This window comes from Dermochelys coriacea, chromosome 11, assembly GCF_009764565.3.
Source record: "Dermochelys coriacea isolate rDerCor1 chromosome 11, rDerCor1.pri.v4, whole genome shotgun sequence".
Lineage (NCBI taxonomy): Eukaryota > Metazoa > Chordata > Testudines > Dermochelyidae > Dermochelys > Dermochelys coriacea.
This window is the reverse complement of record NC_050078.2, coordinates 79,066,218-79,093,970: the sequence shown is the minus strand read 5'-3', so window position 1 is coordinate 79,093,970 and position 27,753 is coordinate 79,066,218. Positions and strand designations below refer to the sequence as shown.

The 27,753-nt window shown below is 43.0% G+C and overlaps 1 protein-coding gene and 1 long non-coding RNA gene across 10 annotated transcripts in view; one reads left to right on the top strand and one right to left on the bottom strand.

Moving 5' to 3' along the window:
* The window catches only part of ADARB1 (adenosine deaminase RNA specific B1), a 277,982-nt gene that overhangs the window by 92,318 nt on the left and 157,911 nt on the right, over window positions 1-27,753 (bottom strand). The gene's annotated exons all lie outside the window — the stretch shown is intronic.
* LOC119863188 lies at window positions 113-27,028 on the top strand. Its single transcript, XR_006278142.1, has 2 exons — window positions 113-250; window positions 26,689-27,028. It is a non-coding gene; the product is annotated as an uncharacterized LOC119863188 (long non-coding RNA).

Sequence of the window (27,753 nt, the reverse complement as noted above, 5' to 3'; positions counted from 1 at the left end):
CCAGGAGACTGGGATGTGGAAGGAAGGAAAGTTTATAAAGAGGTGGTGATAGAGAGAAGGAGGAGTCATTAGAGGAGAAAATGGGGGGGGGGCGGAGAATTTCACTTAGAGCGAAGGCTGGAGGGGAAAGATAAGAGACTAGCATTTAGAGGTAGAGTGGAAACTTGGCAAGCTTTCTAAAGGCTGCTGCAGCAGAGGAAAGGAGCCACACTGCAATGGCACATAGCAAGAGAAATGAGAGGAGGCCACAGTAAGTGCTGACGGTCTTTTTTATTTTTAAAATGGAAATGGGGACAAAGTAACTTGCAATATTGGAACCTTTTACAGGTGGCAGGAAGGGGGGGGCAGTGGTTTCACAGGGCCACGTCCTTTCCTTCCAGCATTTGGGGCAGAATTCCTCTTCTGGGTGTGTTTGTGATAGCGTCGTCCTCACTTACTTGAAGGATGCTTTCCCCCCACTCCAAAACTGTCATTACATGCCATAGTTGCTAAACAGGGTGCATTTATATTAGATGTAGTATTACCACCGTGTGTCAGGCAGCCCGGAAGCAGGTCTACTAAACATGGGAACAGAGAGTGCTAACCCTTAAGCATCATGCAGCTTTTTAAGTGCCATCTTTAGTTAGATCCATTAAGTCAATTTTGGCCTGCACACTGGATTGAAGTCTTAAGTGGAAAAAAGTAACCAAAGGCCATCTTACTCTATCAGCATGTTGGGCTAGATTCAAAGGTCTATAGGTATTCCAATGCTGAGCAGTGAAACACCCAACTCCCAGGCACCGTGCTGCCGACTGCAATTCTCTGCAATAAGTTGAGTGCACAGGCTCCCTATGCATTATATGGGGAAAGCTCGGCACCTAAGAAAGGGATTCTCAGAAGCCAGCAACTGAGCAGGGAGCCGCCTAAACAAATCAGGAGTGAAATGCAGAGAAAAGGGCTGGGGCTTAGACTCAGATCCTCAGAGATATTTTGGTGCCTATCTCCTACTGATCTGAGCCTTTATGCACCTGACTTATGGGCTGACAGGAAATGCCTATCTCTGCTCAGGATTCTACGCCTTGAATCCTCTCCTGGAGTTAGGCACTTAAGCCAGGTCAGTCCATTCTCACAAAGAGAAAAAAACCCCACCACACACCCCAAAGACAGGGGGAGACAGTGAAATCCTACTGTATTGTAGCCAACAGCTCAGTGGTTAGAGTACTCCTGTGGGATGTGGGAGACTAAGTTTGAATCCCCACTCTACCTGAGTTAGAGCAGGAACTTGAATCCAGATCTCCCACATCCCAAGTGACTGCCCTTATGCTTGGGTATTTTGGGATGGGGCTATCTCCTCTATCCTGTTGAAGCTTTTCCACTTGGTATAAATAACTAAATATTCATTGGGCCAGAGGGAGACTCTGTAACACAGTAGCTAGGACATTTAGCAGGGATGTAAGAGAGTCAGATTCAAGTCCCTGCTCCAGTTAAAAAGTGATTACTAACCTGTTTTATCACAGTTGCTCTTTGAGATGTGCTACACATGTCCATTCCACTTTAGAAGTGAATGTGCCCAGTGAACCAGTCAGATTTTTCCCATAGCAGAACCTGCCAGGGCAGCGTATGCTGCTGCATGATTGTATAAAGGGTGGAATTGCCCCCAACCTCCCTCAGTACCAGAAAGACTCCAATATAGAGGGGAAGGAGAGTTGGTCATGAAGTGGACATTTGCAACACATCTCAAAGCACAGATTTTTTTTTCTTCAAGTAATTACACATGCTCATTCTACTTTAGGTGACTCACAGGCACTTCATACGGAGGTGGGTTTCGAAGTCTACCTGAACAAGGACTGAAGAACTACTTGTCCAAACTTGGCATCATCTCTGGAATGTGGAGATACAGTGTAATGAGTAGTAAAAGTATGCACTGATGACGAAGTTGCAGCTCTACAAAAGTCTGCTATAAGTACTTGAGCCAAAAACGCTGTAGAATTTGAAGATCTTGTAGAATGAGCTACCGTGATGTGACAAAGAGTGAATCTTCTGTAATATTGTCATGAATGACAGTAACTTACTTGACTAAGAATTGCTACCCAGTGGACACAATAGGGTTAATGACATAATATGTTGGATCACCTGACTGTCTGGGGTGGAATGAATGGGTCGTTTAAGGATTGGGTGAAACCAATCATATCAATGGAGTATCTGGAAAGACAATGGGAAACCCAAGGGCTGATCAAATAAATCCAACAGTGGGAAACCTGTCCTTTCATCCTGTCCACACCTGAGACAAACAGCTGGGATGACCACCTAAAAGACCTAGTCCTGTCCAAGTAAAAAGTCAACACCTTTCTAACATCCAAAGTATGGAGCCTCTCCTTTTCCTTATGAGAATGGGGCTTAGGAAAGAATGTTGGTAAGTATATGGCTTGACTGAGGTGAAATTCCAGAACTACTTTAGCCAGGAATTTTGGATGCAGACGTAAGAATACCTTGACCTGGAAAAAAAAAAACCTGTCAGGAGGGTCAGTCATCGACACACAGATCTCCGCCACCCTTTTAATGGAGGTAAGAGCTACCAAAAATGATATTTTCATAGAGAGATGCAGCATAGATTATGTACCCACTGGTTCAAAGGGCAGACCCAGCATCTTGTTAGCAACAGATTTAAGTCCCAGGCAAGAATGGGATCCATGACATGGGGGTATAATCTGTCCAGATCTTTTAAGAGTCTGATATTGGATTGGAAAATACTGAGTGAGCTATGATAGGAGGGTGGAAAGCTGGAGACAGCAATAAGGTGAACCCTGATGGAATTAATTGATAAGCTTTGTTGCTCCAGGTGGAACAGGTGGTCCAAAACATGTTGGACAGGGTTCAGGACCTGCAAAACACCAATCTGTGATCACACTCGTGATCTCTGCTGACCGATCTGCATAGGTGAGCCACCAAGCTGTTCTGAAAACCAAGACGATGAGAGATTGAGATGTATTGCACTGGTGATACAAAACTCCCAAAGATGTGTCGCCTCTTGATAGAGACCATCTGATTTGGTCCCTCCCACTCTGTTTATAGCGTTGTCCATGAGGACTTTCAGAGACTCTCCCTTGATGTGAGGGAGAAAAGCACGACAAGATAGATGAATACCTTACAACTCCAGTATGTTTATGTGGAGACTCAAATCCACAGCCCAGAGTTTGTAGGTTTCCTAGATGAGCTCCCCAACCTACAGAAGAAGTGCCTGTAACCAGAGCCAATGTGGGCAAGGGAGGGGTGAAGGGACCTCCCATACACAAGTTGGCTGGATCCACCAGTCCAAGGAGACTAGTAATCCTGTAGATATCTGAATCAGCAAGTCCAAGAGCTGATGAGCCAGGGAGCACACTGACTTTAACCAGCTATGCAACTTTCTAAGAAGTCTGGCATGCCAAACAACATAAGTACAGGAAACCATGTGCCCCAGTAGTCTGAGGCAGAGTTTCGTACTGTCGTGATTGGATAGGCTTTGAAATGTATGGAAATGTTTAACATTGTCTGGAAGCTGGCTTGAGGTAGGAGCGTCCTGGCTCCTATAGAATCCAGGGGCGCCCCTATAAATGTTATGCTCTGACTGGGTAGAAGACTTGTCCTTGTTGATCACTGAAGAGGGATCAGATCCTGCATAGACTGAGTTCTGCTTGGAGCCTGGATTTTCCTCATAATCAGCGAGTCATCCAGGTAAGGAAATATTTGCACCACTGCTTTCCTTAAGAATGTAGCCACTACTGCCATGAATTTTGTAAATATTTGCGGTGCAGCGGACAGGCCAAAGAGCAGGACTGTAAACTGATAATGGGTGTTGTTAACCAGAAACCTTAGGAATCTCCCATGGCTTTGATGGATTGTCACATGGAAATATGCAGCTTTCAAGTCAAGGGCAACATACAAGGCACTGGGATCCAGAGAGGGGTTAATGGAGGCTAGAATGATCATGTGAAGCCTTATTTCAGTGGCTCTCAACCTTTCCATATGACTGTACGTCTTTCAAAAATCTCATTTGTCTTGCACACCCCCAAGTTTCACCTCACTAAAAAACTACTTGCTTACAAAATCAGACATAACAATACGAAAGTGTCACAGGGCACTATTACTGAAAAATTGCTTACTTTCTCATTTTTTCCATATAATTATGAAATAAATCAATTGGAATATAAATATTGTTCTTACATTTCAGTGTATAGTATATAAAACAGTATAAACAAGTCATTGTTTGTATGAAATTTGAGTTTGTCCTGACTTCGCTAGTGCTTTTTATGTAGCCTGTCGTAAAACTAGGCAAGTATCTAGGTGTGTTTATGTACCCCCTGGAAGACCTCTGCATACCCCCAGAGGTACACATACCCTTGGTTGAGAACCACTGCCTTATTTTCTTTATACATTTGTTCAAATTCCGCAGGTCTAGGATGTGTCTGAATCCTTCTTTTGCCTTTGGAATCAGGATGTAATATGAATAGAAAACCTTTTGCATGGTGGAGAGGGGGAACTTTATAGCTCTCAAATGGAGGAGAGACGAGACCTCCTGGAGGAGGACAGCCTTGTGAGAGTTGTCCCTGAAGAGGGACAGGTGGAAATAAAATGCAGCGTGTATCCCTGTTCCACAGTGCAGAGAACACATTGAGCCGTGGTAATATTGGATCAAGCACAGAGGAAGTTGGACAACCTGCTTGAAAACACAGGAGGAGAAGCTACTAGGTAACAATCTGATACTCTGTCCTCGACAAGGCAGTCAAACAGACTGCTTGAGATTTCCAGGCTGTCTTGAATGACCCAGTGTAGAAGCAAACTGAGGAGGTGGAGGTCTTCCCCCGCATTCTGATTTTCTGGAGTGGTAAGGCTACATAGGTGGGAAAAGTGGGTATGTTTGGAGACATTGAGGAAATAATTGCTTTATTTTAGGGAAAGGACTGTAAATTCCCAATGATTTCAGTATAGCCCATGAATCCTTGCGACTACAGTGCATCTCATCCATCTTCTGCAATAAGAGTGTAGGACCTTCAAAGGAAAGATCTTGGACAGTCTGCTGGTCCTCCTGCAGGAGGCCCTACAATTGAATCTCTTTTAGACACAAACAACATGCAAGACCTGAAGGAGAGGCCAACACAATCTTCACACTTCCCTGTACTAACACAATAAGAGGAAAAAATATAGAGAGCAACAATCAAATGTATCTTTAAATATCAGTTTAATCTAATCTCTGCCCACCAATACTAAAGTGCATGAATCACAGTTGCATAGTTACTACATGCTGTTCCTACAGGACAGTGTTATCATTGACATATGCCTTAAGTGTACATTTCCTCTCCCTAACATGTTTCCATTTCTCTTAAGTTTAACCTTAAGTGTGATTTTCTTAAATTTGTTATGCTATCTAATTATCCCAAAAATACATTCCTGTAACATTTATATCATTAAGTTACTGATATGTACTCATAAGCATAATTCCTTCAGTTTTTGTTTGGGAATAACTAAATATATTTTTGAAGAGTTTTGGAAAGGATAGTGTAGCGGGGTAGACACCTGCTCCTGCCCTCAGGGGCTTAGAACAGCCCTGGAGAGGGCTGTGGCTGGGGACAAGAAGCCTGGGCTGATTGGGGAAGGCAGCAACAGCTGGGGCCATGCCCCAATCAGGCCCAGCTGGCCCCTATAAGAGGCTGTGAGCCAGGAGTCCAGACTCTCTCTGCCTGTAGAGAGAGAGAAGGGCCTGGCTGCTGGGGAGCCTAACCAAGTGCCTAGAGTGGAGCAGGGCTGGGGCCTGGAAACCCCCCAGGCTGTGGACTAGTTGAAGGCCAGTTAGGTACTGGGGTTGCAGGGGGCAGCCCACGGGTAGTCAGAAGTAGCAGGTCCAAACCCCCTTGCCTGTGATGAGGCTTATATACTGCAGTCAGCCTCAGTGAATGGGGGCTAGATAGTGACTGGGCAGTAGCCAAAGACTGAGGTGAAGTGGGGGTGGGGGTTCCCCTGGGTGGGAAGTGAGGGGTTACTGCTAGGGGGCAGCACCCTGGTGTACAAGAGGAACCCGCTCTGGGAGGGACAAGGGGGCCTGGTGTAAATGGGACACTGGCCTGCAGAGGGTGCTCCAAGGCTGGAATTAGAGCTAATTCCCAGGACACCAGCAGGAGTTGCCCCAGGGGTGAGTCCCACATGCTTATAGATAGAAACTCTCATGCTTCAGCAATTGCTGTACTGGGTCAGAAGAGTTTTCCATCTAGACCAGTATTCTGTCTCTAGCTGCGGCCAGTACCAGATGCTTGAGAGGATTTTTAGTAGAGAGGCCTAAAGCCCAAGAATTCCCCAAGGCTATGCTAAAAGAATTGTCATGCAAGACTCCCATAAAGTTTGGCAAGTTATGCTAAGAGAAAGATGATGGAAATGTATCAATTAAGACTCTTTATAGAGTAAAAAAATTAGTATGATATACTTTCACAACCTATTGTAAATTGTTTTCTGCTATGCTAAGTTGTAATTGAAATCACATGAAAGGGTATAAGAAAACGGAAATGGTTGAGGGGAATTTTGCTCACAGCACAGGTATATGAAAGATTTGTTTTTCACTATCTAAGCTCTATTGTAAATTGGTTAAAGTTGTTATGGTGGAAATCTGGAACATAATGGAAGATATAAGCTGTACTGTCAACAAGTTGACATATGTCAATGACTGGATGGTACCAGTCATGCAGTTATACCACAAACTGTAATACAAGGTAAACAAGTTACACATAAAGATCTGTGAAAGCATGACCAAAGTTGGGTTAAATTGAGTTTGCAGACTGGAGTCCAGATTGGTGTGGTAAACATCACCCCCTTTCCATAATGGGCTGTTATATTCTTTAGTTAGAGTTATCTGGCTTAATAAATTCAGTTAATCTTACTATCTGATGTCTCACTAATCAGTACTTTAATAGAACTCATTTTTTACAAGAAGGTGCAAGAACTATTGCAATATTCCCCAATGGTAGGAGTCTGGCAATTACTATGTTCTGAGTAAAATATAACTAAATAAAATACAGCCAATTAACAAATGCAAATATCTAGAAATGTAGTAAAGCTTCTGTGGATAAATAAGACTTGTTTCTCAGATCCTTCTACAAGCATGAAATATTTTAAAATATAAAAATAAAATATCTAATGACCTTTTGCATTCTACTAAAATATACACCAGGGGTCTCAAACACATGGCCCGTGGAGTTATTTGCTGCAGCCTGCCAAGCTCCCCCAGCTTCTCACCTCCCAGAGTTATTTCCTGTGGCTGCCAAGCTCCTCTCACCCGCCGCCCCCGTGCGCTGTGTCCCTACTTCTCTGCCTACCTCCAGGCGCTTCTCGCCGCCAAACAGTTGTTTGGCAATGCTTAGCACTTTCCAGGAGGGAGTGGGAGCCACGCTCAGGGAAGGAGGTGGTGCTGTTATCCTCAGATGAAACTGTTTCCTGAATGAGCTTCCCTGCTGTTGAAGCTTGCGTAGATTGTCTACCTACCCTCTCTGACACTGACATACCCCAGCTCTCTGAGTATTTCCTTTCTTTTAGCTGCCAAGAGAAAGATACCAATATTGCTTTGGCACTGGGACTATGTAGGACAGGGATGATGGGTCTCGTGGGCTCAGGAAAATAAGAAAATGCTGGACAGAACATGTGAAACTTAACCTCACAACAGTTTGTTTTTGCAAGAGACCATCATCCTGATAAGAGACATCAGAGCCCTGTTAGATGTGAATGGAGAATGGATGATATTGTGGTCACCAGCATCTGAAAAACTCTTATAGAAATAATCTTGTGTGGCATTTGGTATCTATGACTCTCCCCAGAATAAATACAGACTTCTTGGAGTTATTCCGTTCATGTCAGAGTTGACCAATCCGTGTTGCTCCAGAAAAGAATCAACTGTGAAAGAGCTGTTTTGTGTGCCTTCTGCAGGAAGGGTGCTCTGATGGACTAGTCATCTTGGAATGTTTATATAAGAACCCTTTTCTGCTCAATGAAAGCCACAATATTAGCTGGCACTTTGGCTAGGGTTAGGGGCAGATAGGCCAAAAGATAAAGCAACATACTGAGAATGTTGTTTGTTACATGTGAAGCTGAGATATCTCCTATGGGAGGATCATATAATATGTAGATAGATGTTCAGTTCAGCTGACTATAGAAAAATCCCCTTGGGAAATTGCTGCTTTAGTGGAAATTAGCATCTCCATCCTGAACTGTGATATAGAAGGAATCTGTTCAAAAATGTCAGATTGGCACTCCTCTGTCTTTGGAATGCATGGGCACTAGGAAGAGGATGAATTATAGTGCCAAGCCTTTGTGTTCCCTAGGAATTCAATTACCTCAATTTGAAACAGTTGATATATTGCAGACTTCCAACTGTGGTATCAGTTGGAGGAAGAAGGGGATCTACGTGACCATGGATTGGAGTTGCGTTCAGTCTAAGGACTAACGCAGGCTGGAACATGTCTGTTTAAAATTTATTCTGTATTGATCCAACACTTTGAAATTTCCTCCCACTTTCACCCCATTGGGGGAACCATATCAGACTGGGTAAGCATGCCTCCATGCTGCTTGATGGATGCAAAAGGTCTTCTTAAAGTAGACAGGTCTTCTCTGTCTCTCATGCCTTTTGGTGTGTTATTCAATAAGCTAGCTGGATACATCAGATACTGAGAAGACCTTCAAAGATTTTTATTTTATTTAAAAAGAGGTTTCCATGGCAGCTCTTTCTACAGGATCAGTGAAGAGCCTTTCCTCTCAGATATTTAGTGATGATCAGTATCTGCTTTTGTTGGGGATCAGCTTTCCATGGACCTTAGCCAAAGCTGGTGATGAGACAGATTTGAGCTTATTGCTTTTGCTCTAAATCTCGTGTTGTCCAAAGCTGATCTACCATGACAGCCGTCACTATGGAAATCTCTATCAAAATGGCTCCTAGTCAAAAGGATTTTATAATCTTGAATGGCAGAGCTGGCAATAGGGAATCTGATGCATGAAGGGCTGCTGAGGTAGCTTTATATTTTTTTAAATAAAAATGACTATTTCTTTAACAACTCATGAGGGTTGCACCCATTTCTGGGAATATAGCAAGGTCCTATTTATTTGTGTTTGTCTCACTTCCCCCTTCTCTCCCACTTCCTCTTATGTTCTTCTGGAGGAATAAAGAGTCCACCTGCTTTTCCTAAGAATGACTTCAAAATATTTCTCAACCCCCCTTCCCCCCCGATTCTGAGAATCTTCATCTGTGGACTCTGGGCCCAATTCAAAAAGCTACCTGTCCTCAAAGGAATATGTATATGAAGAGCCCTCTCTGCAGTTCCAAGGCCATTTCTTGAAAAGTTTGTATTATGAAGAATTGGAGGAGGACTAGAGTTCCCACACTTCTTGGTCCTAGCTTTACTAGAAACCAGACTTCGAAATGTCCTTTGTGTAGAAGTGACCCCTGTGGCCAAAATCTGTAGTATCCTCTCCTGATGCAAGTTACTCTCCTTTCCCAAGTTCTCAGATTCATTGGGGGGTGCGGGGGAGGAGGAGAAATGTTTGGTGGAGATTGAAGAAGTGGTAGGACACTTCCAGCCTTTGATGGGAGCAGGATCTGGGTATTAGCCTAATCAGCTGGGCATGGTGAGCATGCAGCATCCAGGTAGCCCAGGCATTTTTGCATCCTTTTTTTGTCAGCCAGCCTATTTCCTTGGTTGCCTGAGAGGTGAAGCTGCCTGAGCAACTTGCCAAGACATGTTGCACTGGAAGATGCTGCAGCCAACTACCTCAGTATTGAGAGATGTGTTTCCAGCAGGTTTGCTGGAGAGCCTCAGAGGTTATATAATAGCCCAGTAACCCTTAGAATTCAATACACTGAATATTAAGAATAAATAGGATCCGTTTCATAGAATCATAGAATCATAGAATATCAGGGTTGGAAGGGACCCCAGAAGGTCATCTAGTCCAACCCCCTGCTCAAAGCAGGACCAAGTCCCAGTTAAATCATCCCAGCCAGGGCTTTGTCAAGCCTGACCTTAAAAACCTCTAAGGAAGGAGATTCTACCACCTCCCTAGGTAACGCATTCCAGTGTTTCACCACCCTCTTAGTGAAAAAGTTTTTCCTAATATCCAATCTAAACCTCCCCCATTGCAACTTGAGACCATTACTCCTCGTTCTGTCATCTGCTACCATTGAGAACAGTCTAGAGCCATCCTCTTTGAAACCCCCTTTCAGGTAGTTGAAAGCAGCTATCAAATCCCCCCTCATTCTTCTCTTCTGCAGACTAAACAATCCCAGCTCCCTCAGCCTCTCCTCATAAGTCATGTGCTCTAGACCCCTAATCATTTTTGTTGCCCTTCGTTGTACTCTTTCCAATTTATCCACATCCTTCCTGTAGTGTGGGGCCCAAAACTGGACACAGTACTCCAGATGAGGCCTCACCAGTGTCGAATAGAGGGGAACGATCACGTCCCTCGATCTGCTCGCTATGCCCCTACTTATACATCCCAAAATGCCATTGGCCTTCTTGGCAACAAGGGCACACTGCTGACTCATATCCAGCTTCTCGTCCACTGTCACCCCTAGGTCCTTTTCCGCAGAACTGCTGCCGAGCCATTCGGTCCCTAGTCTGTAGCGGTGCATTGGATTCTTCCATCCTAAGTGCAGGACCCTGCACTTATCCTTATTGAACCTCATTAGATTTCTTTTGGCCCAATCCTCCAATTTGTCTAGGTCCTTCTGTATCCTATCCCTCCCCTCCAGCGTATCTACCACTCCTCCCAGTTTAGTATCATCCGCAAATTTGCTGAGAGTGCAATCCACACCATCCTCCAGATCATTTATGAAGATATTGAACAAAACGGGCCCCAGGACCGACCCCTGGGGCACTCCACTTGACACCGGCTGCCAACTAGACATGGAGCCATTGATCACTACCCGTTGAGCCCGACAATCTAGCCAGCTTTCTACCCACCTTATAGTGCATTCATCCAGCCCATACTTCCTTAACTTGCTGACAAGAATGCTGTGGGAGACCGTGTCAAAAGCTTTGCTAAAGTCAAGAAACAATACATCCACTGCTTTCCCTTCATCCACAGAACCAGTAATCTCATCATAAAAGGCGATTAGATTAGTCAGGCATGACCTTCCCTTGGTGAATCCATGCTGACTGTTCCTGATCACTTTCCTCTCCTCTAAGTGCTTCAGGATTGATTCTTTGAGGACCTGCTCCATGATTTTTCCAGGGACTGAGGTGAGGCTGACCGGCCTGTAGTTCCCAGGATCCTCCTTCTTCCCTTTTTTAAAGATGGGCACTACATTAGCCTTTTTCCAGTCATCCGGGACTTCCCCCGTTCGCCACGAGTTTTCAAAGATAATGGCCAAGGGCTCTGCAATCACAGCCGCCAATTCCTTCAGCACTCTCGGATGCAATTCGTCCGGCCCCATGGACTTGTGCACGTCCAGCTTTTCTAAATAGTCCCTAACCACCTCTATCTCTACAGAGGGCTGGCCATCTCTTCCCCATTTTGTGTTGCCCAGCACAGCAGTCTGGGAGCTGACCTTGTTAGTGAAAACAGAGGCAAAAAAAGCATTGAGTACATTAGCTTTTTCCACATCCTCTGTCACTAGCTTGCCTCCCTCATTCAGTAAGGGGCCCACACTTCCTTTGGCTTTCTTCTTGTTGCCAACATACCTGAAGAAACCCTTCTTGTTACTCTTGACATCTCTTGCTAGCTGCAGCTCCAGGTGCGATTTGGCCCTCCTGATATCTTTCCTACATGCCCGAGCAATATTTTTATACTCTTCCCTGGTCATATGTCCAACCTTCCACTTCTTGTAAGCTTCTTTTTTATGTTTAAGATCCGCTAGGATTTCACCATTAAGCCAAGCTGGTCGCCTGCCATATTTACTATTCTTTCCATTTGTTCTGGATTGTTTTCTTGTTGCTCTGAACAGAAGGTCTGGTGAAGCCTACTTATAGATGCTGGAGTCAGAATGAACTGGGTGGTTAGGTTTTTGGAGTGTGGCTTATTCCGCTTCCACGGAGCTATAAGTAAGGGTAATGAATGTAATGGATCTACAGACTTTCCTGCAAAAAAAGAATGACAAGAGTGCAAAAGAATGACAGTACCTAAGCAAGCTTTAGGGCCAAAACAGTCCTTTCTTTTGGTATGTTTTTCGCTCAATGGCTGTTTTTTATTTTTCAAGTTCCTAGAAAGTGGGGAAATCATACAAAGGTCTCAAAGCAATAGAATAATTAATATTGTGCATCAAAATGTATTACAAATGAAGCATATCACATAAATATATCAATGAAGAGACAAATGCATTCCTTGGCAAGAGAGTTATTAAGCTTTTAAATCAAGAAGCTGATAGTTTAGATTTAAGGTGGGCAGAGGAATTTCCCTGAATTCTTCCCCTACAAATAAATTAATGTTCTCTGGCTTTAAAGTGTAGAACTACCCTTCAGACATATCCACTGAAATTGGAATATAAAAAAAAACTGTTAAACCCAATGGTAGGAGTTTTCTTTGCTTATTATGAACAGGGCAAATTTAGAATGTACAAGTCTGTTCCAAGCTCTCTGGCTTAAACTTTTCATTTAACACATACTGCTAAAATAAAGAGAGTCCATTTTCATTTCTTTTGGCATGTTTAATTTTAAACAAACACTATGGAGAGATACTTCAAACAACAGAAGAGAAATAAACCCTAAGTTTAAATTTCTTATACATTTAGGTTTATACTCCATTTCTCACCCTATGAGACAAAGCCAGTTTGTAGCAAAGTATTTTGGAGCTCTTTTCTCCCTAGCACCTGTTTGTGGAGCTCAATTTTATTTTTTCTAGAGCAGAAATCTTTCTAACCTCCTACCTTGGCTTAAACTGCTAGTATGATCAAAACACTGTGACCCAGGGACCCATTGGTGCCAACTGGCAGAGGACATGCGGGGTGACAGGGGTTTTACAGGAATCCCCTGAACCAAGTACATGTATAATAATTAACCAAAGGATGGCATGTAAGGTCTCTTTCAAGAGCCAGAAATTTACTGGTCATCATAGTCACTGCAAAATATATGTATGGATAATATTTAAGAAGTTAAGTATATATACTGGCAATTATGTTCTTAAAGCCTTGAAGTTAAAAGCAGGTCACCAGAAGGTGACAGGCCTTGGACATCTTCTGTTCAGGCAATGGGTAGGAAATGCTTATCTCTCTGACTTGACACATGTGTATTGTGCAGTGCCTAATTGCCTTCTATGATGAGAGAACTGACTCTGTGGATGAGGGGAAAGCAGTGGATGTGTTATTACTTGAAATTAACAAAGCTTTTCATACGGTCTCCCACAGTATTCTTGCCAGCAAGTTAAAGAAGTATGGGCTGGATGAATGGACTATATAAGATGGATAGAAAGCTAGCTAGATCATTGGGCTCAACGAGTAGTGATCAATGGCTCCATGTCTAGTTGGCAGCCAGTATCAAGCAGAGTGCCCCAAGGATCGGTCCTGGGGCTGGTTTTGTTCAATATCTTTATTAATGATCTGGAGGATAGCGTGGATTGCACCTCAGCAAGTTTGCAGATGACACTAAACTGTGAGGAGTGGTAGATACGCTGGAGGGTAGGAATAGGATACAGAGGGACCTAGACAAATTAGAGGATTGGGCCAAATGAAATCTGATGAGGTTCAACAAGGACAAGTGCAGAGTCCTGCACTTAGGAAGGAAGAAACCCATGCACTGCTACCGAGTGGCTAGGCAGCAGTTCTGCAGAAAAGAACCTAGGGGTTACAGTGGACGAGAAGCTGGATAGGAGTCAACAATGTGCCCTTGTTGCCAAGAAGGCTAATGGCATTGGGGCTGTATAAGTAGAAGCATTTCCAGCAGATCAAGGGACGTGATCATTCCCCTCTATTCAGCACTGGTGAGGCCTCATCTGGAGTACTGTGTCCAGTTTTGGGCCCCACACTACAAGAAGGATGTGGAAAAATTGGAAAGAGTCCAGCAGAGGGCAACAAAAGTGATTAGAGGGCTGGAGCACATAATTTATGAGGAGTGGCTGAAGGAACTGGGATTGTTTAGTCTGCAGAAGAGAAGAATGAGGGGGGATTTGATAGCTGCTTTCAACTATCTGAAAGGGGGTTCCAAAGAGGATGGATCTAGACTGTTCTCAGTGGTACCACATGATAGAAAAAAGGAGTAATGGTCTCAAGTTGCAGTGGGGGGGGGTTAGGTTGGATATTAGGAAAAACTTTTTCACTAGGAGGGTGGTGAAGCACTGGAATGGGTTACCTAGGGAGGTGGTAGAGTCTCCTTCCTTAGAGATTTTTAAGGTCAGGCTTGACAAAGCCCTGGCTGGGATGATTTAGTTGGGGATTAGGTCCTGTTTTGAGCAGGGGGTTGGATTACATGACCTCTTAGAGACTAACAAATTTATTTGAGCATAAGCTTTCATGAGCTACAGCTCACTTCATCGGATGCATTCAGTGGAAAATAAAGTGGGGAGATTTATATACACAGAGAACATGAAACAATGGGTGTTACCATACACACTGTAACCAGAGTGATCAGGTAAGGTGAGATATTACCAGCAGGAGAGCGGGGGGGAAAAACCTTTTGTAGTGATAATCAAGGTGGGCCATTTCCAGCAGTTGACAAGAACGTCTGAGGAACAGTGGGGAGAGGAATAAACATGGGGAAATAGTTTTACTTTGTGTAATGACCCATCCACTCCCAGTCTTTATTCAAGCCTAAGTTAATTGTATCCAGTTTGCAAATTAATTCCAATTCAGCAGTCTCTCATTGGAGTCTGTTTTTGAAGTCTTTTTGTTGAAGAATAGCCACTTTTAGGTCTGTAATCGAGTGACCAAAGAGATTGAAGTGTTCTCCCACTGGTTTTTGAATGTTATAATTCTTGACATCTGATTTGTATCCATTTATTCTTTTACGTAGAGACTGTCCAGTTTGTACAATGTACGTGGCATAGGTACATTGCTGGCACATGATGGCATAGATCACATTGGTAGATATGCAGGTGAACGAGCCTCTGATAGTGTGGCTGATGTGATTAGGCCTTACGATGGTGTCCTCTGAATAGATATATGGACACAGTTGGCAACGGGCTTTGTTGCAAGGATAGGTTCCTGGGTTAGTGGTTCTGTTGTGTGGTGTGTGGTTGCTGGTGAGTATTTGCTTCAGGTTGGGGGACTGTCTGTAAGCAAGGACTGGCCTGTCTCCCAAGATCTGTGAGAGTGATGGGTCGTCCTTCAGAATAGGTTGTAGATCCTTGATGATGCACTGGAGAGGTTTTAGTTGGGGGCTGAAGGTGATGGCTAGTGGCGTTCTGTTATTTCCTTTGTTGGGTGTGTCCTGGAGTAGGTAACTTCTGGGTACTCTTCTGGCTCTGTCAATCTGTTTCTTCACTTCAGCAGGTGGGTATTATAGTTGTAAGAATGCTTGATAGAGATCTTGTAGGTGTTTGTTTCTGTCTGAGGGATTGGAGCAAATGCGGTTGTATCGTACAGCTTGGCTGTAGACAATGGATCGTGTGGTATGGTCTGGATGAAAGCTGGAGGCATGTAGGTACCCATAGCGGTCAGTAGGTTTCCGGTATAGGGTGGTGTTTATGTGACCATCGCTTATTAGCACCAAAGTGTCCAGGAAGTGGATCTCTTGTGTGGATTGGTCCAGGCTGAGGTTGGTCCTTGAAGAGGGTCTGGATAGGGGAATGAGGTAAGGGTATGGACTGGAACTGAATGATGTAACCTTCTTGGATGATCTGAAGGATCATCTTTAAGGCCAGATTTTTATCCACCCTGATACTGTGTACCATTTTAGCACACTACTGGTAAACTATCATATTACATTTCCTTCCAGGTTGACAAAAAATAAAATCCTCCACAACCATATACTCTCAAAGATAATGCTTTCTGCTGTGAACAGACTCCCTTAGGTTAATTATCATAATAAGAGTACTCATACTACATGTTTCTCAGGTATGACTTAGAGTCTGATCAAAGTCCACTGAAGTCAATGGGAGTGGGCAGGGGGGGTTCCCATTGCCTTCGTTGCCTAATGCTACTTAATACGAACAAAAAAATGCTGTCATCTCATTCAAGCTAAACATTAATTTTGTTTTTGTCACCAGCCATAATTCTTCTTGCTATAACAGTGAGGTATTTTGAGGTATTTTCAATTTTATACTTGTCATTTTAATAAATTAAAAAAACTGTTGACAAAGCTAAAGTAAACAAAAACAAATTTGCTCTTAGTTATAAAGTTCAGTTCTGATTGTTTCCCTATTATATTAGACTTCTATCCAGGTTGTCAAGAAATAAAATCCTCCTATGCCAGAAAAAAGGAAAAAATAAACAGAGAAAGTCAATCTCTGTTTTAATTATAAGCAATCTTCTTATTTGCAATGTCACTTACTCCTAAAATTATTTTCAAAATAAAGGCTGTGACCTGTTATGTCCTAATTCAAGCAATCTCACACAGGAGATTTCAAATTATTACAGCTATCTGAATGAAACACTCCTCATTGAGAAATTTTGGATTAGCATATTGGGAGTCCTTATAAATTCCATTAAGATTGATATAAGATATAATATTTAATTTAAAGCAAAAAAAAATACAAAATTCATTATGCTAAGAAGCATTTTTGTAATCCTCAAGGTTTATATTTTTGCTATTAGCATGAATGCACACTTTGCAATGTATAGTAAAGTTTCTATTGCTACTGTCAGAAATTCTTTTGTGAGAATGGGGAGGGGAGAACACAAACCAAGAATATCGATATGGAAAAAAAAACAAAGGAAGGTTTTCAAACCAAAGGATTTCAAGCCAAGTCTGAACACTGTGGGCTTGATTTTGGCACTTAACCACAGCTCTAATGTTTGTTTATTGGTGCTACTCAAGAGGCTGCAGTGCCAAGGGCCAAAGTAAGGCATATGCATTATAGGACTGCACCGAGGGCCCCAGCTCCTGGAGATGTGTTTTTCAGAACCTCAGCTTTCATTACAAAAAGGTATATTTCTTGGCCTCCTGATTGCGAAGAAAAGCTTTACAGTGTAACCAGTGCTGTGACGACTGCCTGAGTCTGCAGGCAAGATGACACAATAGCTCTGAGAAAGCGAGGAACATCTCCATTCATATCTCTGGGATATAAACATCAAAACCTTCTCTTCTGAGGCATACAGAAGACTGTAAATGTGGCAGGAACTGAAAAGTATACCAGTCTTGGCTTATCTACCCACCCACCAAATACATTCTGGTCTGCAGAAGTACTGGGGTCCCCCTACTGTAGTCCAGATGTTCTTGTAGGTAGGGGAGCTGTTGTCACTCCAATAAAGAAGGGGGCCCCATACTATTGCATCTGCTTCTCTGGAAAAGGATGGATGGATCCCCGTCATTGCCACTTCAAATGTGATAGGGACAGGGTTATGACACACAGCTACAGTGCAGAGGTATGTCCATTTTGTATTGTGCCTAGTGCTTCAGAGCCTTCATGTTCTCCAAAGACAATGAAAATAGAAGTTTCTATCCGACACATTACTGGTGTGAAATCCCCAATGGTGACAAAGTGGAGAGGCCATGGCTTATGTACTCAAAAACCCAGAATGTTCCATACTGTTTTTCTTTCAAACTCTTCCAGTCTAATGTTCCAGCCACATTGGGTTCTACAGGAACAAAGGACTGGAAAAATCTGGCAAAAAATCTGGCTAGAAATCTGGCATGCCATGAGAAGGCAGCAAATCACCAGAGAGCATTCCATAGGTGGAAAGAGCTTGAGATGAGACTAAGGTTAAAGGCCACCACAGATGATCAGCATCAAGAGAAGATAGCATCAGAACTGGCAAAATGTTCTGAAAAGGCCATTGCCATTGTGAGAATGCTTGCTACCCAAAACCTAGCACTGTGTGGCACTTCAAATCAGCTATATGTGCCAAACAATGGAAACTTCTTTAAAATTGTGGAGCTGATGGCTGAGTTTGATGCTGTACTCCAGGAGCATCTAAGAAGAGTCACCACCCAAGAAATGCAGACACACCACTACCTTGGAAAACAAATCAAAATGAGATCATACAGTTACTGGCAACAAAAGTCAAACAGAAGATTGTGGCAGATCTGAAGTCAGCAAGATATTACTCTGTTATTCTGGACTGCACACCTGACATCAGCCATATGGAACAAATGACTTTAATGGTGCGTTTTGTAACAACAACAGAACCTAGTGAAAATGTCCCTGCAATGGTGACTGTCAGAGAGCATTTTCTAGAATTTATTGACATTGATGATTCTACACGAACTGGTATGACAAATGTGCTTCTTAAAAAGCTAGAAGATATGGAAATTGCAATAGCTGACATGAGAGGTCAGGGCTATGATAATAGTGCCAACATGAGAGGAAAGAACAGAGGAGTGCAGACACGGATCCAAGAGTTAAAGCCTCGAGGTTTTTTTGTCCCATGCAGTTCTCATTCATTGAACTTGGTGGTCAGTGACACAGCATCAGCTTCTAGTGAGGCTGCTGAATTTTTTAATGTAATTCAAAGCATCTATGTATTTTTCTCTGCATCAACTCATCGATGGCAAATTTTGAAGCAACATCTGGGAACATCCTCTCTGACACTGAAACTACTGAGTGCCACATGATGGGGAAGTCCGAGTGGAGGTGATAAAGCCTATCAAACACCAAATTGGGAAGATAGATGATGCCATAGTTACCATTATGGAGGATAATGCTATGACAGAAACTGTTCGTCGGAGAACAGAAGTAGAGGGAAACGGAATCACCAGAAACATAGATCACTTCAAATTTCTGTGTGGCTTAGTGTTATGGCATGACATAGTGTTTGAAATAAATGTTCTAAGCAAGAGACTCCAAGGTGTTGACCTTGATATATCTGGAGCAATGGAACAACTGGACAAAGCAAAGTCATACCTACAGTCTTACTGGTCAGATGAGGGATTTCAAAACGTTCTGAAGAGTGCACAGAAGCTGGAAGAGGAACTTCACACTGAAGCTATTTTTCCACCAATTCAAGAATACAAGTCACACCAAAGAAGAAGACATTTTGAATCCGAGGCATGGGATAATCCCATAAGAGACCCCAAACAACAATTCAAAGTTGAATTCTCTAACCATGTGCTAGATTGTGCAATACAGTCAGTTGAAGAATGTTTTTTGCAGCTCAAGGAACACAGCAGTATATTTGAGATGTTGTATGATATTCCAAAACTCCTCACTATACTTGAAGAAGACCTACACCAGCAATGTAGGGCACAAGAGACAGTGCTGACACATGATGACATGTGTGATATTGATGCGAGTGATTTAGATGATGAACTGAAAGGATCAACTCCAAAGGCTGTTCTGAAATATATGTGCACAAATAAGATGACCACCCTCTTTCCAAATGCTTTTGTTACTCTGTGCATACTTCTAACACTTCCTGTAACAGTTGCCAGTGAAGAACGCAACTTCTCCAAGCTGAAGTTAATAAAAACACATCTACACTCCACAATGACACAGGAGAGGCTGGTCAGCCTTGCAACCATCTCCATAGAGCATGAGCTGGCCCAGACTGTGAACCTTCAGGAAGCAGTTCAAATCTTTGCAACCAAGAAGGCATGGAAAGGACCACTTTGATTATTTAAACAGATAAAAATGCCAGTGTTTATTATGCAAACAAGAAAAGTTAAATTTGCTGTTCAGGCGTTTGAAAGTTAAGTGTTACTTAAAATTTTTGAACAAGGCATTTTAAGTTGTTAGTTCTCCTTTATTGGGGTAGGTAGCAGAGCAGTACCATGAGAGGAGTAGAACAGGAAGAAGGCAGAATTGAGACCTTTCAAAGTTTTGGCCCAAGTGAGGGGGCAGGGGGCGTCATTTAAGCTTTCCTCCTCAGGTGCCAAAATGTTGTGGGCCGGCCTGGGTGCGCTGTGGTGCCCTACTGAGTGCTGCACTAATGCGTCGGTATATTAGGTGCTGCAGTCCCTACATCCTCTCAGTTCCTTCTTGCCGGCAACTCTGAGAGAGGGACAGAAAGGCAGGTAATGGAATGGACATAAGCAACACATCTTGAAGAAAAACAGTTATGTAAGTTAGGTGACTGTTTTTCTTCTTCGAGTGCTTGCTCATGTCGATTCCATTCTAGGTGACTCAAAAGCAGAAACCATAGAGGTGGGCTCTACGTTCGCGGTCATGCAGCTTGCAACACTGCTCTACGGAAGTCAGCAATGTCTCAGGCTTGCTGGGTAAGTGCGTAATGAGTCATAAACGTGTGGATAGACAAACAGGTAGCAGCCCTGCAGATATCCTCAATCGGCACCTGGGCTGAAGCCTGCGCCCTAGTTAAGTGGGCAGTCACGGTCCCCAGTGGAGGCACTTTAGCCAGCTCATAGCAGTATCGGCAGCAGGCCATGATTCAGGATGAAATCCTCTGAGCGGACTTCTCTGACGCTGCAATGAACAACTGCATTGACTTGCGAAACGGCTTAGTCCTGTCGACGTACAAGGCAAGCACCCTCCTGATGTCCAGGGAGTGCAACTTGCGACCTAATCTCAGAGACACTGTGGGCAGAAGCGATCGCAACCAGGAACGAAACCTTCCAGGAGAGAAGAAGGGACCAGGAAGCCAGAGACTCAAAGGGGGAACCCATGAGCTGCGACAGCATGAGATCCGTCCTGGACGTGTGGATAGAGATGCTCCAGACCCTTCAAAAACTGAACTGTCATGTCATGAGCGAAGACCGACCTGCCCTGGAGTGGAGGGTGGAAGACAGAAATAGCAGCCAAGTGGACTTTGATTGAAGACAGAAACAACCCCTGCAGCTTGAGGTGCAGAAGATAGTCCAGGATCACCTGAAGCGAGGCCTGCTCAGCCCGGATATCCCAGTCCAAGGTCCAGCATGTGAACTTTTTCCACTTGGCCAGGTAGGTTGCTCTGGTGGAGGGAGAATTGCAGGGTGTAGTTCTAAGAGACAATCTCTAGCACCCAATGATCCGAGGTGACCCACAAACAGGCCAAATGGTAGGGATGAAGACAATTGAGGAAAGAATGAGGCGGATCTAGGGAGTTGACTGAGGAGTCGCTCTTGAACGCACCCTCAAAATGAGTGCTTCTGACCCCCGTGATGCTTTGCCAGACTGGGTTGCGCAGCTGAAAGGAAGGAAGAAGGGCAGAGACGACTAAAACTCACATCTCTATCCCTTCTCCTTGCAGGCCCTTGTTGAGGATGCCAAGGCCTTGGTGGCGGAGGTGGCTGGAACTGCTTCCTTGCCAACTGCGGTGAGCGAAGAGTAGTCCAGGTGTACTTCAGACCTTCACATGTGATTCCCCCAAGTACGTGAGGCAGCTGCTATGGGGATCACTAACATGCATAAGCCTGTTGCAGTCAGAGCAGGACTTAAAACCCAGAGACCAGGGCATGCCACGCCTAGGGCAAAGTCCCCACTGGAACTCTATCTCTAAATACACTACTTAACAACTACTTACCAAATAACTACTGTAAACAAACTATTTACAAGGCCAAAAGAAAAGGAGTACTTGTGGCACCTTAGAGACCAACAAATTTATTTGAGCATAAGCTTTCGTGAGCTGCAGCTTACTTCATTGGATGCATTCGGTGGAAAATATAGTGGGGAAATTTATATACACACCATACAAATACATAAAAATACATTTATATTTACAAGGCCCTAAGGCTCAAAGACCAAAGACGAAGAACCACTAACCCTTGCTAGGCAAGGGAAAGGTGCTCTGACTAATCAGCATGGGCGGTAAGAAGGAATTGAGAGGGCATAGGGCTGGCAGCACCTAATAAATATATGCATGAGCGTGGCACTCAAGCAGGTGCCACAGCTGACCCTATGGATACTGTTAAGGCAAAAATCTCCAATGGCCGCGCATATGGGCACGCATGCACCTAAAACGGAAACGACATGAGCAAGCACTCAAAGAAGAAAGAGGAAATACAAGGTGCAGACAAAAAGGAGCCAAAGCACCATGGTAAAATGTATGCCACTAAAGCCTAGGAACTGGCTTGAGGAATAAGTAATAAGATGATGGATTCAATATTCTAATAACCCACAGAAATCAGACATAGGAAAATATCAAACTGCTGCCAGTTTTTTCTCAGGCCTCACACAAATGAACTCCCACTGAAGTCAGTGAGAGTGTGCCAGAGTAAGGAATGAGTGTAACCTAAATAAACACTAAACAAAAAACTCAAGCTTTGGACTTATGATTATATGTAAATATAAAAACACTTCTATTTGGTTTTCCACCAAATGCATCCGATGAAGTGAGCTGTAGCTCACGAAAGCTTATGCTCTAATAAATTTGTTAGTCTCTAAGGTGCCACGGGTACTCCTTTTCTTTTTGCAAATACAGACTAACACGGCTGCTACTCTGAAACTTCTATTAAAGAGGACGATCTCAGTAGTGCAATCCTAAATTGTACTTATATCTATTTAGCTATACTAAGGTGACACAAGTTTCAGGTCGCAGGCTGTGTCTGAATATTTAAAATTAAATTAGCCAACAAAAGATATACCACATTGACTAATGCCATGACCAACCAGATTACCTGTTATCACATTGTGTAATGTAATTGTCTTCACAGTTAAGTAAATAGAAAATTAATTTCTCTAGACTGACAACAGGGCAACACTTTGATTTTGTATAATTAGAAGCAGAGATACCATATTCAAAGCATATTTAAAATTCAGTTACCTGGGAGAATGGAAATGGATAAACTACAAACAATTGTCAGATGTTCATAAAAGGGTGAAAGAGTATAATGGTAGCAATCTGAGTTATGAAGTCGAGTTTTGGAATTAGATTCAAATCCTAACTTCCCAAAGTTGACAGATGTTTGGTGCTCAGTGTTCCATTTAACAAGCATTCCACACAAAGCATTTAACAAATCCTGCATCTTGGCAGAGGGTTAGATTAGTTGACCTTCGTGGTCCCTTCTAACCCTATGGTTCTATGATTCTAATTTATTGTGTCCTTGATCAGCCCAATCCAAACTTCGTCACGAGTTCACAAAGATTCTCCAAACATCTTTGAGGTTGATAGCTTCCTTAGTTACATTACATTTAGATACTTTATCTGATAAGTTCACAAGCCTAGAGAAAGGGGATTAATAACCAGTGCATCACAAGGTCTACCTTTAGTCCTCCAAGGCCTGTTTCTTTCTTCTTTCCTTTGGCAGCAGCCTGCTAGAGTCTTAATATTCTGTCCCGACCTCCTGCTGTTTGGAGGAATGATAACACAAACCTCTGACCAGTGTAGCAGTAGTTCCGTAACAGAGAAGACTCACTTACAGTTTTCCGTTTAACAGGAGACTTAAAACTTTATTTTGTAAAAATCTCTTTGAAATGGAGAAAACCAGAATGCAGAATGTAAACTGTGAGCACTATTTGAATTTTTTAAGATGATTTCATGAAAAATGGAATAGTACAAAGAAAAAATAAGAGTTCAAAATAAATCCTTATGCCAATTTTTCATTAAATTGTCTCACTTTTTTGGGGTCCCTTTTGTGAGAAATCTAAATCACTTTGTGATCTGTCCTTTGTCCATAACGCTACTCCTCATGCCCCAATTCCAACAATATCAGTTATCCACCGGCAGTATGACAGCGCTTTATAATTTATTCGTAATAGCAATATGTGTGGCAACCAAACCCACTGCATTTGACAACAAATCTGCTGTAGTGCACAGTCACTGACTCAGTTCCTATGCAAGGGATATACATAAACAGATATGCCTTGAATGATTAATAACTACTGATTCCTCCTGGCCCTCAAAAATTAGAAGAGTTATCCATCTCTTTTTATACCAAAACAGAATTCACCTAGGAAGTAAAGACAGTAAGAAAATTGTTCACACCACATGAGACTCTGTCTACGTACTCACAGACCAGCCAAGGTCAGGAGTTCCTCTCCCCAAGAATACAAACGAAATGGCTTAGCTAAAATTATTAATCATTTAGGCAAAAATCTCTCATAATTTGCAGATAGTTAAAACCTCTTTCTCCTTGCCAACCTAGCTGGAAAGAACTCCAAGTTACCAAGCCAAGCAAACCAGAAATGATTGGCTATAATATTGACTGTCCACTTGGATGAGCTAGTTGTTACCCCAAGAAATCCAAACCACATGTTTTCACCACAAATGATAAACTATACATTGTTTTCCTTGTAAATCAAATAGACCATAGATCAATCAAATAGAGCTGTCTTTCACCCCAAATTAGAAGCTGCATATTTATTTGCATTGTGAGTCAGATCTACATCTTTCTCTATGTAGATAACATCTCTTGTAAGTCCTAAATAATGTAAAATGCTTATGTACAATCAAAGAATGTATGGAGTAGATCCTCCACATTTAAAAGATTATAAGTAAGGCTACGATTTTGTCAAGGACATTTTTAGCAAAAGTCACAGACAGGTCATACGCAATTAACAAAAATTCACAGAAGCCATGACTTGTCCCTGATTTTTACTAAAAATGTCCATGACAAAACAGGAAAGGAGGAGGGTCGAGCACCCTGCCCTGCTGTGGCTGGGAGCTGCGGTTCCTACCCCACGGCTGGGAGTTGGGAGGGACCCCCGCCTCTGGCAGCTGAAGAGCGGTGGAGAATCCCTCGCTACCCAGGGACTGGGAAGCTCTGGGGGATTCCCCCCAGGCGGGGGAGCTGCGAGGGTTCCCCTGATGCTTGCGATGGCTAGGGAGCTGTGGGGATCCCCTGCATCTGTGGGGATTTGGGAGCTCCAGGGGCTCCCTCATGCTGCCCGTCTTCTGGAATGGTGGTTGAAGCATGCAGGGACATATGAATCTTTAACACATCTAGCACGTAAATATCTTGTGATACTGGCTACATCAGTGCCATGTGACTGCCTGGTCTCACTTTCAGGTGACATTGTAAACAAGAAGCAGGAAGCATTATCTCCTGCAAATCATAGAATCATAGAGTATCAGGGTTGGAAGGGACCTCAAGGAGGTCATCTAGTCCAACCCCCTGCTCAAAGCAGGACCAATCCCTAACTAAATCATCCCACCCAGGGCTTTGTCAAGCCTGACCTTAAAAACCTCTAAGGAAAGAGATTCCATCGCCTCCCTAGTTAACACATTCCAGTGCTTCACCACCCTCCTAGTGAAAAAGTTTTTCCTAATATCCAACCTAGACCTCCCCCACTGCAACTTGAAACCATTACTCCTTGTTCTGTCATCTGCTACCACTGAGAACAGCCTAGCTCCATCCTCTCTGGAACCCCCCTTTCAAGTAGTTGAAAGCAGCTATCAAATCCACCCTCATTCTTTTCTTCTGAAACTAAACAATCCCAGTTCCCTCAGCCTCTCCTCATAAATCAAGTGTTCCAGTCCCCTAATAATTTTCGTTGCCCTCCACTGGATGCTTTCAAATTTTTTCAGATCCTTCTTGTAGTGTGAGGCTCAAAACTGGACACAGTACTCCAGATGAGGCCTCATCAATGTCGAATAAAGGAGAACGATCATGTCCCTCGATCTGCTGGCAATGCCCCTACTTATACAGCCCAAAATGCCATTGGCCTTCTTGGCAACAAGGGCACACGGTTGACTCATATCCAGCTTCTCATCCACTGTAACCCCTAGGTCCTTTTCTGCAGAACCGCTGCCAAGCCATTCGGTCCCTAGTCTGTAGCGGTGCATGGGATTCTTCCGTCCTAACTGCAGGATTCTGCACTTGTCCTTGTTGAGCCTCATCAGATTTCATTTGGCCAATCCTCTAATTTGTCTAGGTCCCTCTGTATCCTCTCCCTACGCTCCAGCGTATCTACCTCTCTTCCCAGTTTAGTGTCATCTGCAAACTTGCTGAGGGTGCAATCCATGCCATCCTCCAGATCACTAATGAAGATATTGAACAAAATCAGCCCCAGGACCAACCCTTGGGGCACTCCGCTTCATACTGGCTGCCAACTAGACATGGAGCCATTGATCACCACCCATTGAGTCCGACGATCTACCCAGCTTTCTATCCACCTTATAGTCCATTCATCCAGCCCTTGCTTCTTTAACTTGCTGGCAAGAATACCGTGGGAGACCATGTCAAAAGCTTTGCTAAAGTCAAGGAATAATATATCCACTGCTTTCCCCTCATCCACAGAGCCAGTTATCTCGTCATAGAGGCAATCAGATTAGTTAGGCATGACTTGCCCTTGGTGAATCCATGCTGACTGTTCCTGATCACGTTCCTCTTCTCTAAGTGCTTCAGAATTGATTCCTTGAGGACCTGCTCCATGATTTTTCCAGGGACTGAGGTGAGGCTGACTGTAAACAAAACTTGTTGTCTGAGCGATTGGCTGAACAAGAAGTAGGACTGAGTGGATTTGTAGACTCTAAAGTTTCATATTGTTTTGTTTTGTACATTTGTACATTTGCAGTTATTTTTTGAACATAATTCTACATTTGTAATTTAACTTTCATGATAAAGAGATTGCACTACAATACTTGTATTAGGTGAATTGAAATACTTTTTTTGTATTTACAGTGCAAATATTTGTAATAAAAATAAACATAAAGTGAGCACTGTACACTTTGTATTCTGTGTTGCAATTGAAATCAATATATTTGAAAATGTAGAAAACATCCAAAAATGTTTAAATAAATGGTATTCTATAATTGTTTAACAGCGCGATTAATCATGATTAATTTTTTTAATCACTTGACAGCCCTAATAAAAAGCCTCCGATAAGAAGAGTATTACAGACATTTGTTATACACCATCACCATCTACTGGAAAGGACTCTTCCCCATCCCAGTGTTATAAGGATAAGAAGTGGTGAGATTTAATTTCAAAGATTGCACTTCTACTTCTATTTCTGTAGTACAAATAAGTGTATTGCCTTATGTACACTTTCTAGTGAGATCTCAGCTAACTGTTGAGTATCTGTGATAACCATTTGAAGTGTGTGCAATACACACAATTGGTTGTGTCTGCACTTGAGTGAACTATTGATTTTATACTAATGCGGTTCTGAGTGAATTAATAAATTGATGATTGGTTAAGAATAATCTAGTGTCTGATTTGAGAAACACTGTTCAAGTTGTAAATTGACCTGAAAAGAACCCAGCATTAAAATTAGTAAACTAACACTCCTTGAACTCAATAAAAATAGGTTGTCCTATTAGATTCCATTCTATACTGGCTATAACACTTATTCAATTGGCAAACCTAGTTTGTGAGATTTTTGCTTTAAAATATAAACTGGCACCTCTGCAAATTCATAAAAACTGACCACTGTCGCTCCCCTGTTGAAAAGGTTACGATTGGCTGAAAGTCACTGTTCTATCTAAATATGTATATCTTTAGTGCATGTGAAGTTATGAGATTGTGTAGTATGGTTGTCCCTAAAACATGCTGTAAATTGGGGAATCAGCCAGATATTAGCTCCCCAGAGACAACAGCAAGGAAAGTAACCAACGCCCAGGCAGATGTCAAACAACCATCAACAGCCATTGTCCAGCAAGGGAGCTACAATTCAATGACTCACCTGCATGAGGCCACACCAGGGGGATTGCGCTACCGTGCCGGGGGACTCAGCAATGCCCAACAGACATGCCTTGACTTGTGTTCTCCAAGCACATGGGACTGAGGGTATAAAACAGAACACAGGACCCCATGCTTGGCCTTTCTCCTGCCCCTACATATGATGCAAGCATCAAAGACACTCAGAAGAAGACTGAAGACTCCAACAGAGGAGACTGGCCCAGGTTTAAGGGATAAACCTGTATAT